General features: G+C 43.6%; 1 long non-coding RNA gene across 5 annotated transcripts; it reads left to right on the forward strand.

Annotated features, from left to right (window-relative positions):
* The first annotated feature begins 3,140 nt into the window (after positions 1-3,140).
* LOC147637674 (uncharacterized) lies at positions 3,141-8,722 on the forward strand. 5 transcript variants are annotated; one of them, XR_015266066.1, is made up of 7 exons: positions 3,145-4,060; positions 6,876-6,944; positions 7,177-7,248; positions 7,375-7,544; positions 7,641-7,921; positions 8,018-8,118; positions 8,233-8,722. It is a non-coding gene; the product is annotated as an uncharacterized LOC147637674 (long non-coding RNA). The 5 variants fall into 5 exon arrangements; XR_015266065.1 differs by having other exon boundaries at positions 3,146-4,060; positions 7,624-7,921; positions 8,233-8,721; XR_015266067.1 differs by lacking the exon at positions 7,641-7,921.
* Positions 8,723-12,126: the final 3,404 nt, after the last annotated feature.

Here is a 12,126-nt window from a genome sequence, read left to right on the forward strand (position 1 = left end):
TCGCGCGCTCGCCAACGGCGCGCCAACGATCGCTCACCGATCGCCTTCGAGGACTGTCGGTCTGCCTTGGTCGCCGCCTTAGGCGTCTGGTAGGGCCGTACGGACGACGGGTGGGCGGCGGTGCTCGCTGTGGGCTGTTCACGTGGACGGTCGCGTGTAGGCTGCGCTCGTGCAGGTCACCGTACGGGCGGCGGCGCTCGTTTCTTTTGCTGCAGCGTCGAGCTCTTTTTCTCGTGCAGGTCACGCCGGTCGCCGCTAGCTCTGATACCAGTGTAACGCCTCCGCTACGGCTGCGTCTTCCTCAAGCCGCCATAGCCTAGGCGTGGAGAAGAAGAGAGGGTGGAAGTCGGTTCACCTCCCAACCACATAATGACGAGTTAGGGTTTCTCGTTGGGTTTTATACCAAAACCCTGGCCTGTGTCCACACCTCCTAGCCCGGCCGCCCATCTTACTTAAGAGCCGTGCTAACTTAGATGTGTACACACATCGACCAAACCCTAACGCCCATTAACCCCTGAACCCCGCTAGCACTAATAATACTCTCGAGACTCCGAAAGCTATTAACTTATGCTAGGGTTCGACTTCCGTAGGACCATAGTCCTGACACAAGCCGATCAAAATTTTATCAGACTACTCACATACTTCCACCTGTTTAGAGTGCTATGGCATCTTCCTATCAGACAAATAAGGCACCATATGATTTATAATGTACCTTTTGGGAACATTTGCAAACTCGTGGGCACCCCAAGACACCTATATAACAAACTCACACAAGTTCCACCATAAACCACCCACCTTTCTAAGTGACGTATAACCATTTATTTAAATATAAATAGAACTTACATTATCTCCTCTCCATTTTCACCATTTCGCCAAATATAAATAAAACTTACATTATCTCCCCTCTATTTGAACCATTGCACTTGGCAATTGTTACATCAATCACAACACTAATTCGTTGCCTTTGACCAAAGCTCTCAACCACAAATCAAGGGCATCACTATTGAAAGAAAAAGAGACATCGAAGAAAAGCTTAACAAAAGAAGAAAGGCCAGTGAGATGAGCATGGCTTGAGTAGTTTAAACAGCAAACTTATAAAAAATCTAACAATGAAAAAGCATAGGTGCCTAGAGGCTAGGTTTAGGATTCCTCTTTTATAATTTGATAAGAGAGAAAAATTAACATCACACTTTGTGTATTTTTTCTAGTTAAAAAACTCGATATTTCCAAATTCTTATATTTTTGAAAATTTAAACTATTTTTTGAAGTTCAAACCTTGATATTAGCCTCTAGACCAAGTTTGACAGAAATCAAACTACCTTGACATGTGAAGCCTAATTTTTATGTTTCCCCCACATAAGTGAACTAGACAGGCAAGTCGAGCTACAAACAAGGTCATGTGGGTGGTCATTGGAAAGGGAAAAATTTAACTACATCAAATATGAGGAGAAACTTAAATGCTAAAGCCAAAAAGTTGATTTTGGGACATAAATGAGATTTTTAAGTCTTTTGGTAATTAATCTTTAGATAAAATAAATATGTCTGGAAGTGTGTGAATTGACGAGAAACCTTCCTTGATCCTTGAAATGACGTTGTGCAAGGCCTATATTATCTAGGGGAAGCGTAGAGGCAAGCAATTTAAATAAGAAAGCTTTTTAAATTGAGGTCTTGTGACTTTAGGCTTACGATAAGTGAGAGAAGGACTAAGAGTCATCATCATCATCTATTAGTAGAAGCTTTGCTTCTATCAGGCAAGAAAGGCGGCACCAATTTGAGAGAGTGTGTGTTCAATTGGAGGTCAAAATGCTGTTGGATTTGCCCAAGATTTTATCAAGCTCACGTTGAAGGGCTAAGTAGTCATTTTGATGCTTCACATAGCCTTAATCTACTCTTAATCTTGGTGAAGAAAGAATGCTATGAAAATTATAACAAACTATTTTGCTTCCTTCTTGAGTGTTTTGTGGATCATAGATTAATCTGAAGCCCCCTACGCTTTCAAAATCTGAAATAGGTTAATCCATTGCTTAGTATTTACTAATCTTTTAACATAATTATTGGTGGGAGATTAGTGGAATTTATATAAAGTAACCTTACAAAACTCGTCAAATTAGCTAAGAAATTTGTAATCGTAGATCAATTTAAAAAAAGCTTGATTAAGTATATTATTACAAAGATTAGGTTAGATTAGTAATAATTAAGGGCATTTGGCCTTGGTTAAGGGTTGAGGCACCTTTAGAAATTAAAAGCAAGTGACGATGTACCCCCTTGCACCTCAAAAAGGTTGAAAAACTAAAAAATTAATAAATTGTCACTATGAAAATATTAAGTTAAAGATTTTGACCTTAGACTAAGTTTTAATACATTGTTTTAGACATAGTTTGGGTCCAAAGACTTAGAACATAAGCTTCTGAATTAGGAGGATTATAAGCATTGTGTTCTTATGTCCATTAATATTTTTTCTTTATAGACTCAAATTGAAGCTAAGTGTGTGGTAACAAAAACCTTAAGTCTTGTGCGACTAATGGTGGAAATGATGAGGTTCTTTTTGAGACCTAGAAGGAAGGACCTCAGTTGAAGTTGTGGAATTTATTTGAAATGTGAATGGATGCATGGATGCTTGTGTGAGCATATGCACATGGATTTAAAAGCTTTAAAGTGTATTATGTACTAAGGGCAATTGTATGTACTATGGACTGTTGTGATGTCTTGTCATGCTGCTAGTTAAATCGTGTCACCCTTCTAGTAGTAGCGACCTTTGTGGACCTTCCTTCTCACTAGCAACACCTCGGTTGGCTCGCCCCTCGACGAGTCACGGGTGTACGCCTAGGTGAGCCTAGCCTTAGCACCAAAGGGCACGGTGATGGGCCTAAGTGCCCAGCATGGGATCTAGGGCCCTGGATGCCCTCCTAGATTGGGTGCAGATAAGGGAACTAGGCCCAACATAGTTAACTCAGTCATGTTAATGACGTGGCAAAAAAAGGCCAGCGTGGTGGGGAATTCTAGCATGACGGGCGTTTAATCCTGCGTGGCGGGGGGGGGGGGGTAAATCCTATGTGGCGGGGGAATTTTGATGCCCTTCGCGTGTGGCTACTATGTTTCACTCCTATTCTACATGGCTGTTGTCCTCTGTGCCTTACGAGGTGTGTGCATAAGCTATTGCCCCTCTACTCACCTGTTGCCCTTTATCTCAGGCCTCTAAGAGCCTTACCTATTGCCCTTGTTCTCACGCCTCTAAGAGTCTTACCTATGGCCCTCGTTATCCCTCTACTCATACCCCCGCTTCTCTTTATTGCTGAAGAGAGGCATCAAGGCCACCAGGTGTAGAGGAGAAAGAAGGCTTCCACTAAAGGGTAAGATGAAGAGAAAGTCAACATCAACGAAGCAACAGAAGCTACGCACATTTGAAGTCCGTAAAGACGAAGTCCTCGGCTCCTAGAAAAGCAATTGGGTGAGATGCATGCAGACATGGGATCTCCAAAGCCACCCGCCTCAGTAAAAGGCCTAGGAAAAGGTTGGAGGAGCTCATGGAAGCGGCAATTCATTTGCCCGAAACCCAGGGTAAAGAGGCAACTACCAACGATATTAAGGCACCGATGGATCAGCCATTGCCTTATGATGTGGTCACATTGCTGGATTGTAGGGTTGTGCAAGCGACACTTGTCTGCATGTCATATAGCAAAGAGGAAGTGCATGGTAGAGCACTTGGAGCTTGTCCATGGGATAGAGGTCGACATCCCCAAGTTGCAAACCGGCTGTCCACCCAAGAGTAAGGCGGTGGTTTGTACTTCTCCGCACCCTTTAGCTGAGGGGTGGAAGAGGCATGCATACCTAAGGTCTAAAGACAAGGAGAAGAAATTTCAAATCAATCGGCAAAAGTACGCAAAAGTACGAGCATAATCAATATGCAAAGGCGGAGTAGGCATGAAGTGACCTATTTAAGACCACATCAAAAGAAGAGTATGATTCTACTTGGGTGAAGCTAAAGATGGATAGATACATGTTGGCAGAGGCTTGCCTTGCCAAAATCCAGGAGTGGATCAATGGTGCTACATGCAAGAAAGTAAGATTCTATTTCCTCCCCCTTGGGCGAGGGAATGGATATTTGTGTGTGAGTGTGTGAACATGCATAGATGTGTGTGTGAACATGCAAGGTAGATGTGTACGTGTGTGTGTGCCATTGATATTCACAGAGCAGGAGAGCAACAAGGGATGGGGAATGGGTGTCTATGTATGTGAGTGTGTGAATCAGAGACTACTTAGGCAAAACCTGGTCCCACTTGGAAGGCTTGTAAACAGACGGAACGGAGGTTGTGCATAACTTTTGATTATTGAGCTGAGAGCTCCAAGTGACAAGATCCTAGGTGGGGAGGTCCTCAAGCACACGTTGCACGAGCACCTCACTTTGCGTACATGTTCACGAAAGCATTGTGAAGCACAATACTTTTTTGCAGCAAACCCTGTCTCACAATTTTAGCACGAATTTCTTTGCCCTTGTCAGCCAATCCTATAGTGCCGCAACTAAGCATCGCGCTCATGGTGGGTAGGGCTGCCACATTCATTCACCTTCAAACAATGGAATCGCGCCCACGGGTAGGGATGCCGCATTCATTCACCTTCAAATAATGCTTTCTTTCTGCCACTCTTGTTGCCATGCCACACTTTTCCAGAGAGAGTCAATGAGCTTTTGCCACATGGATGTCTTCTCCTTGCTTGCTTTTCTTAAATGGTGTTAGGCTACCCAAGGTAAAAATGCCCAAAGCATGGCCATCCAAGTTGACATGCCCATGCGCGTGCCGAGCCGAGTCGCCCATGCCAGGCATATGCTGAGTTTACCATGCATGCCCATGCCCATGCCAAGTTGCCCATGTCCATGTCCATGCCCATGCCCAGTTCAAGGTCAAGCAATCGGGGCGTACGAAGGGCTGGACAACAGTAAAGTTCCCAAGTTTTACTTCGTGTTTCCGAGTGTGGAATCAGAGACTACTTAGGCAGAACCAGGTCCCACTTGGAAGTCTTGTGAGCTGAGGGAACGGAGGTAGTTCAAGGGCCTGAAGGTCGTGGTTAAGACCATTCAAGCAGAGGCTTCGCGAGGACAACTAGTGGGCACACATGCATGTGTGTGCATGCATGTATCAAGGGTGGGGAGGCATTCTTCAGGCTTTACACCTTTTGAGTTTAAAAAAACCCCAAAGCATGGCCATCCAAGTTTACATGCCCATGCCATGCCCATGCCCATGCCCATGTCAAGCCGAGTTTACCATGCCCATGCCATGCCGAATTTACCGTGCATGCCCATGCCCATGCACAGCCGAGCTGCATTTACCATGCCCTTGCCGAGCCGAGTTTACCATGCATAGGGGCTGTTTTAGGCACCCTAGTGGGCTGTTTTGATAGTGCTCACAGTTCATCAGTGTTTTCAGCCATTACAAGGAAGCCTCATCAGTGTTTTTTCTCTCTCTTTACCCTCCAATCAAGAGGTTCCAAGCTAGCTAAAGGCTCAATGTTTTTCAGTGCTGAAGAAGGGTTGCAAAGGTGGTATTTTCCTCATCGGTAAGTATCGAGCTACAAAGCAATAGCAGGAGATCTTCCAGCAAGGCAAGGAGTGACTTGGGGGAACCAGGGGTCTAGCGATTGGGGCATACGAAGGGTTGGAAAGGAGTAGTTTGGGGCTGAAGTTCCCAAGTTCCCACAAGGAAGGCGGCTAAACAGAGGGAAGAGAGGTAGTTCGAGGACCTAAAGGCCATGGTCAAGACCATTCAAGGAGAGGCTTCATGGGTACAAATAGTCCGCACGTACCAAGGGTGAGAGGCTTCACGGGTACAACTAGCCTGCACGTATCAAGGGTGGGTTTACCATGCTCATGCCCATGCAAATGCTGAGTTTACCATGCATGCTCATGCCCATGTTTACCATGCCCATGCCCATGCTCGTGCCCATACCGAGTTTACCATGCCCATGCCTTGTGACATGCCGAGTTTACCATGCCCATGCCCATGCCCATGCCGAGTTGAACATGCCCAGGCCGAGTCTACAATGCCCACGCCCATGGCCATACGCATGCCCATGTCCGGCCGGATTTACCATGCATGTGCCGAGTTTACCATGCCCATTACCAGTCGAGCCGCATTTACCATGCCCATGCCGAACCGAGTTTACCATGCATAGGGGTTGTGTTAGGCACCCCTAGTGGCCTGTTTTGATAGTGTTTTCAGCAATAGAAGTTCATCAGTGTTTTCTGCCATTACAAGGCAGTCTCAGCAGCGTTTTTTCTCTCTTTACCAGCCAATCAAGAGGCTCCAGGCTATCCAAATGCCAAGCGATCGGGGCATACAAAGGGGTTGGATAGTAGTAGTTTGGGGGTTGAAGTTCCCAAGTTTTACTTCGTGTTTCTAAGTGTGGAATCAAAGACTACTTAGGCAGAACTAGGTTCCACTTGGAAGGCTTGTGTGTGCATGCATTTATTAAGGGTGGGGAGGCATTCTTCAAGCTTTACACCTTTTGATGAGTATTAAAAAAGCCGGAAGCATGGGCATCCAAGTTTACATGCCCATGCCCATGCCCATGCCCATGCCGAGCCGAGTTTACCATGCCTATGCAAGTTGAGTTTACCGTGCATACCCATGCCCATGTTTACCATGCATGTGACAAGTTTACCATGCCCATGCCCAAGCCCATGCCCAACCGAGTCGAGTTTACCATGCATAAGGGCTGTTTTAGGCGCCCCTAGTAGGCATACGAAGGCCTAGACAATGGCTGAAGTTCCCAAGTTCATCTACATCATTTCAATTTTGCTTATTTTATGGCCGGTTTCACTAATTATTTCATGGAAAGTTCACAACAAGTTTCTTTATGCTAATACAATGTTTTGTTTGCAGGATTTGGGAACCCATGAGTTTGTTGAGTCGTGTGTGGACATGGGAGAGAAAATGCCCATTGAGAAGGAAGTAAGCCCTCTATCTCCTTCATCCCCTCTTCAACACTCTTTACCTATGTCATTTCGGGTTTACTCACAGCACAAGTTCAGAGCACTTTGTGGCAAGTTCACTTGTTTCATGCTAAGTTTACTTTGTGCATTGTGAATTCACTAATATGGCGCTTGTTTGCAGGATTCACTTACTTTTATGCTAAGTTTACTTTGTGCATTGTGAGTTCACTAATATGGCGCTTTGTTTGCAGGATTCGAGAACCCATGAGACTGTTGTTGAGTTGTGTGTGGACATGGGAGAGAAAATACCCATTGAGGAGGAAGTAAGCTCTCTATCTTCTTCATCCCCTACCATACACTCTTCACCTACGTCATTTTGGGTTACTCATAGCATAAGTGAAGAGCACTTTGTGGCAAGTTCGCTATTTCATGCTAAGTTTACTTTGCAGGATTCAGGAGCCCAAGAGGGTGTTGGCCCACAAAATAGGATGCCAACATCGATAGGATTTTGAGGGTACATTTTGAGGTTGATCACATTGATGATGGGGGGCATGCGGACGTGGTTGCCGAGAAGAGTGTTGGCAAATTAGCGGAGACAAGGCCAGAGTTGGTGGACTAGGTTAGTACACATGATTTAATGGAGTCTATTGCATGCTTGATGCTTTCTTGCAAAGATCACTTTTTTAACCATTGTGTAGGCATTTGGGGCTGCAAGGAAGTTGCCCGTCAGGTCTTCTCGTGTGCCAAACGGATCAGGGGCCAATCAACGCCGACTGCATCTGAGCGGCCAGCACGCTACAGCTTATATTCAAGATCTCCAACTCGCACGTTGTTGTTACAGAGAGAGGGGAGGGGAGTGAGCCATTGGAACTTCTTTGCTTTGTATGTCAACAAGCACAAAAAGGTGCTTCATTTGCGAGGGAAGAAAAGCTATTTGTTGTACATGGGCTTCATGGGACTTACAGATGCAAAGGAGTGCTCTTCTTAGCTGTATAGGTATGATGATCTCTTCCATGAGAGTCCCAGTCCAAGAGATTCATGCATTTCATGGGTATTGACACATTTATTGGTGTCGGCTTTGATTGATTTTAGTGCTCCTTAAATGCTTGGGGGCACATGTAGCTGAATCAACCCTCCAAGCTGCTCTTTTCAATCCTGTGAGCGAGCTGGAGTTGAAGATTGTTGAGGTGAAGGTAGTAATGTGTTTCTTTTGAGTTTTTCAAGTTTACCATGGTGCATCTATTATGCATGCTTTGTTTGGATCTAGATGAGTTGTGCTTACGTTGAATATACATCTTTTGGGGCAGGCACCGCAGAGCAACCCAATGGCATAGATTGTGGGTTCTATGTTATGGCATTTATGAGGTACCTCATCTTTGGCATACTGCAAGATGGTGCAGACAAGAGCTGGCTCACCAAGAAATAGTTCCAACATGAAGATGTGTGCACACTCAGGATGGAGCTACACACATGGTGAATGGGGTGTTTGGAAGCACTATGAAATCATTTTTTGCTGCACGGGAATCACCTTTTGTTCGTCATCTTTGCATCCCCTACCATCGTGGGCTGCCATACTACTAGCCGAGTTTATTCTCTCCCAAATCTAGATATGCTTGTTAGTTGTTTTTTCAAGGAACATGCTAATTTTTTGGGATGTATAAACAATGTGGATATATCTTGGAAAGTGAAGAAGGACCTTCCTTTTGTGTATCAAGGCTATAAATGATCCTGTGATCTGCAGTGACTAATGATAATATACGATTTTTACTATTTTCATCTCTCAATTTCAGAATATAATGGCATTTCGATTCATGGTTTGCTGAATCTTCCACTGTATTTTGTTGGCATTAGAGTTCCATGAAGCCCATTGAATTGTAGTCATGAGATAATTTTTTGAAATGCCTCACTGGATGGCTCGTCTCTTAAAGTCTTGGTTTTGTCTCTGTTATACTTTGTTGCCATATGGGTGCACAAGGTTCTTGTGTGTTGAAATTCAGATCTTGCACAATTGGAAGTAGACAGCTCTGTATTTGGGTGTTAGTTCCATGTCATTTGGAGCACGGGATTCTCTTATCTTTAATGTATAGGGATATGTAGTCCAACCAAGCAACATCCATCTCATATGAGATTGAATTTGTGATGAAAAAAGCGCAAGAAGTAAGCATCATTTTAGTATGGTATTGCAAAATTGACGAGTAACAACATGTTGGTTCCATGGTAACTTTTTGAACAAACTACATGGAGCACCTCACTTCCCACTAGAGAGAAAACCTGCACATATACATCGTAAGACTCCAATAGACAAAAATCAACTTATGTCAATCAAAGCTAGGCAGATATATTCATGCCTACGTTGTAAAAAAAGGTTGTGTGATAGATGTAGTTGTTGGGAGTTCCCTTGTCAGTTTGTATAGCAGGTGTGGGAGTCTTGATGATGCTCATGCAACTTTTGTGGACTTGCAGGAGGTGAACGTGGTGACATGATATCTATATTGATTGCAGCCCATGCATAGAATGGGAAGTGTCAAGAGGCTTTATCCCTTTTCTCAAAAATGTAACATGAAGGTGCAGAGCCAAACCAAGTCACTCAGCTTGTGTGTTTTGAAAATGTGTACCAACCTGATCGACCTGTTTTGGGGCACACTTCTGCACGACCACATCATTAAGAGATGTTTTGGAACAAATGTGTTTGCATGATTGCTCTCATCAAGATGTATAGTGGAAGCCTAAGAGATGCTTGAAGGGTGTTTGATAGCTTGGTGAAGCAAAATGTGGTAACATGGCATGTGATGGTTATGCCAGGCAGGAGCAGGGTAGAGAGGTTCTTTACCATTACAAGGCAAATGCGGGAGGAAGGTGTAGATCCAAATGAAATGACATTCATTAGTGTTTTGAAGGCATGATCCATTGTAGTAGCCCTCGACCAAGGCAGGATGATCCATGGCCACATTGTGGAGAAAGATTTTCAAGCTAATGTGCATGTGGGAGGCATCCTTATTATACTGTACACAATGAAGACAAAAACTCAAAAGAAACACTCCTTTATAACCCCTATATAGATAAAACCTGCACACATGTATCCACAAAATAGAATTTTACCATGCCCATTCATGAGTGCGTCTAATTCCTTCCTTGCATTACTGAAAATCTTAGCTCTCAAACTAATCATGAGATTAATTGACAACATACAAGCTTACCGTCACTATTGCATGCGCCTCCTGTGCTCTCAATTTTCTTGTGATACTAAATAGTGAGGGTACATGTAGAATAAAAAAACTCGTCCTCATGCCAATGTTGAGAAAAACGTGGTTGAACAAGATATGTGGAGGAGATAAACTCACAAAATACAAGAAAATATCTTGCTTATTAAGTTGCTCAAAATACAACTAGGCTTCTTGCTCCATACAATGCCTTCTAGCTCCACCTTTAAATAGGTGAGCTAGTGGACCATAAGTCCATTCACACACACACACCCTTCTCCTCCCCTTTTACATAACCTTAGTCTCTTAATACCCCCCCTCAATACCAACTATGAAAAAAATTGGAATAGATGGTATTGGACATAGGATGCCTTTATAACATTAGGCGTACAAGGTTAGGAATATAGGTGTGGTTACATTGAGATTTAAAACAATTTCTCAGTAGAGTTAGAGGCTGATATAAAGTTAGCCTCTGACTCTTTGTTAGGACATTTAGAAGTGATATGTCCCGTTTGTTTACATTTGTTACATTTCATTTTGTTGGGATATTTGATCCAACAATTATTTGCCAAATGACCCACCTTTTTGCCAAATGGACACATCTTACTTTGATCACTTGATGTGACAAAGCTTGTTCGATATTCGATGAAGTTGTTGCATTTGAAGATTCAGCTCCTCCCTTTGGCCTCTTTTCTTCATCAAGACAAGATTGAATGACTCCTTCAAGGGTGGGATTAGGTATGTTCTTCAGGGTGGTGACTAAGGTGGGGTACACCTTCTTGACTGCTTTTAGCAAAACAGCCACTGCATCATCTTCATCCATTCTTGCATTTACTGATGCAAGTTGAGCCATAAGGCCCTTCAAGTGAGAGATAAAGGCTCCAATGCCGTCTCCTTCTTTGAGCTCCAAGCTGAAAAATTCAATTTTAAGTGAGATCTTGGAATTCTTACCACGAGCTCCATAGAGCTTGTCAAGCTCATCCCATTTCTCCTTTGCAGTCAGAAGCTGGTACACATGGTGAATAAGAGCCTCATCAAGATGGAGCATGATGATGGCTTGTGCCCTCTCATCATCTTCAATATCTTCAGCCTTAGTTCGATCAATAACCTTAGTGCCGGAGATGAATGGCCAAAAACCTTTGGACATCATCTTGTACTTGACAAGGACTTGCCAAGTGTGGAAGCCCTCTCCCGAGAACTTCTTAATTTGGGTGTTTTCCTTTGACATTGGGTATTGAAGGAAGATTACAAGAGAGTAATTGGATGATTTATGAAGAAGAAAACAGAAAATTTGTGATGTTTTGGCTTAAGTAGAAAATTTGGCTGATGATTTGCACAACTGATGTTGGCGGTAATCAGGAGAGCATAGCTTTGGAGCTTACTTTCAAGAATGTGTGAAACTCGCCGTGCTGCCATTGTAATTGACAAAAGCCTAGTGGAGATGGAAGCCATTGAAAAGGTTGTTGATGCGGATCCTTATTGCTGGACTCATGAGGACTAGCAAGGACAATGTCAACAGATTGCTTGCCGTGTCCTTTTATGTTGGTTTCATGCCAAGAAAGTGTGCATGGAAAACCTTTTGCCATAGGTGGGTTTTTGCCCATGTCAATTCTGTTTGTGTGCTGCGATGTTGGGCATAATGCTGCGTTGCTTTGGCTGCATTGTAGGTTCCAAAAGACAAGCAAAATGATGTTTACAATGTCTTGTCAAATCTCATGCAAGCACATACTCAACATGCATTTGAAGAGAGATTTTAGGCATTCTTGCAGCGATACTCATCACATGTGAATTTCTGTCACTATGTCTCCAATGGATGGTGTGGGCAAACATGTGTATGGCAGAAGCATTGGCCAAGGTTTGCTTATCTTTTTCCACATGGAAATGTTGATACAACAAATCTAGTGGAGAGGTTGTGGCAGTACATCAAGTACACCTCTTGGATGCAAAAATCGATATCCTTGGCTTGATTAAGGGTTGTTGCACTCTCATAAGCCTTTGAAG

Source organism: Cibotium barometz, chromosome 6 (assembly GCF_041138505.1).
Source record: "Cibotium barometz isolate CiBa-2024 chromosome 6, ASM4113850v1, whole genome shotgun sequence".
NCBI lineage: Eukaryota > Viridiplantae > Streptophyta > Polypodiopsida > Cyatheales > Cibotiaceae > Cibotium > Cibotium barometz.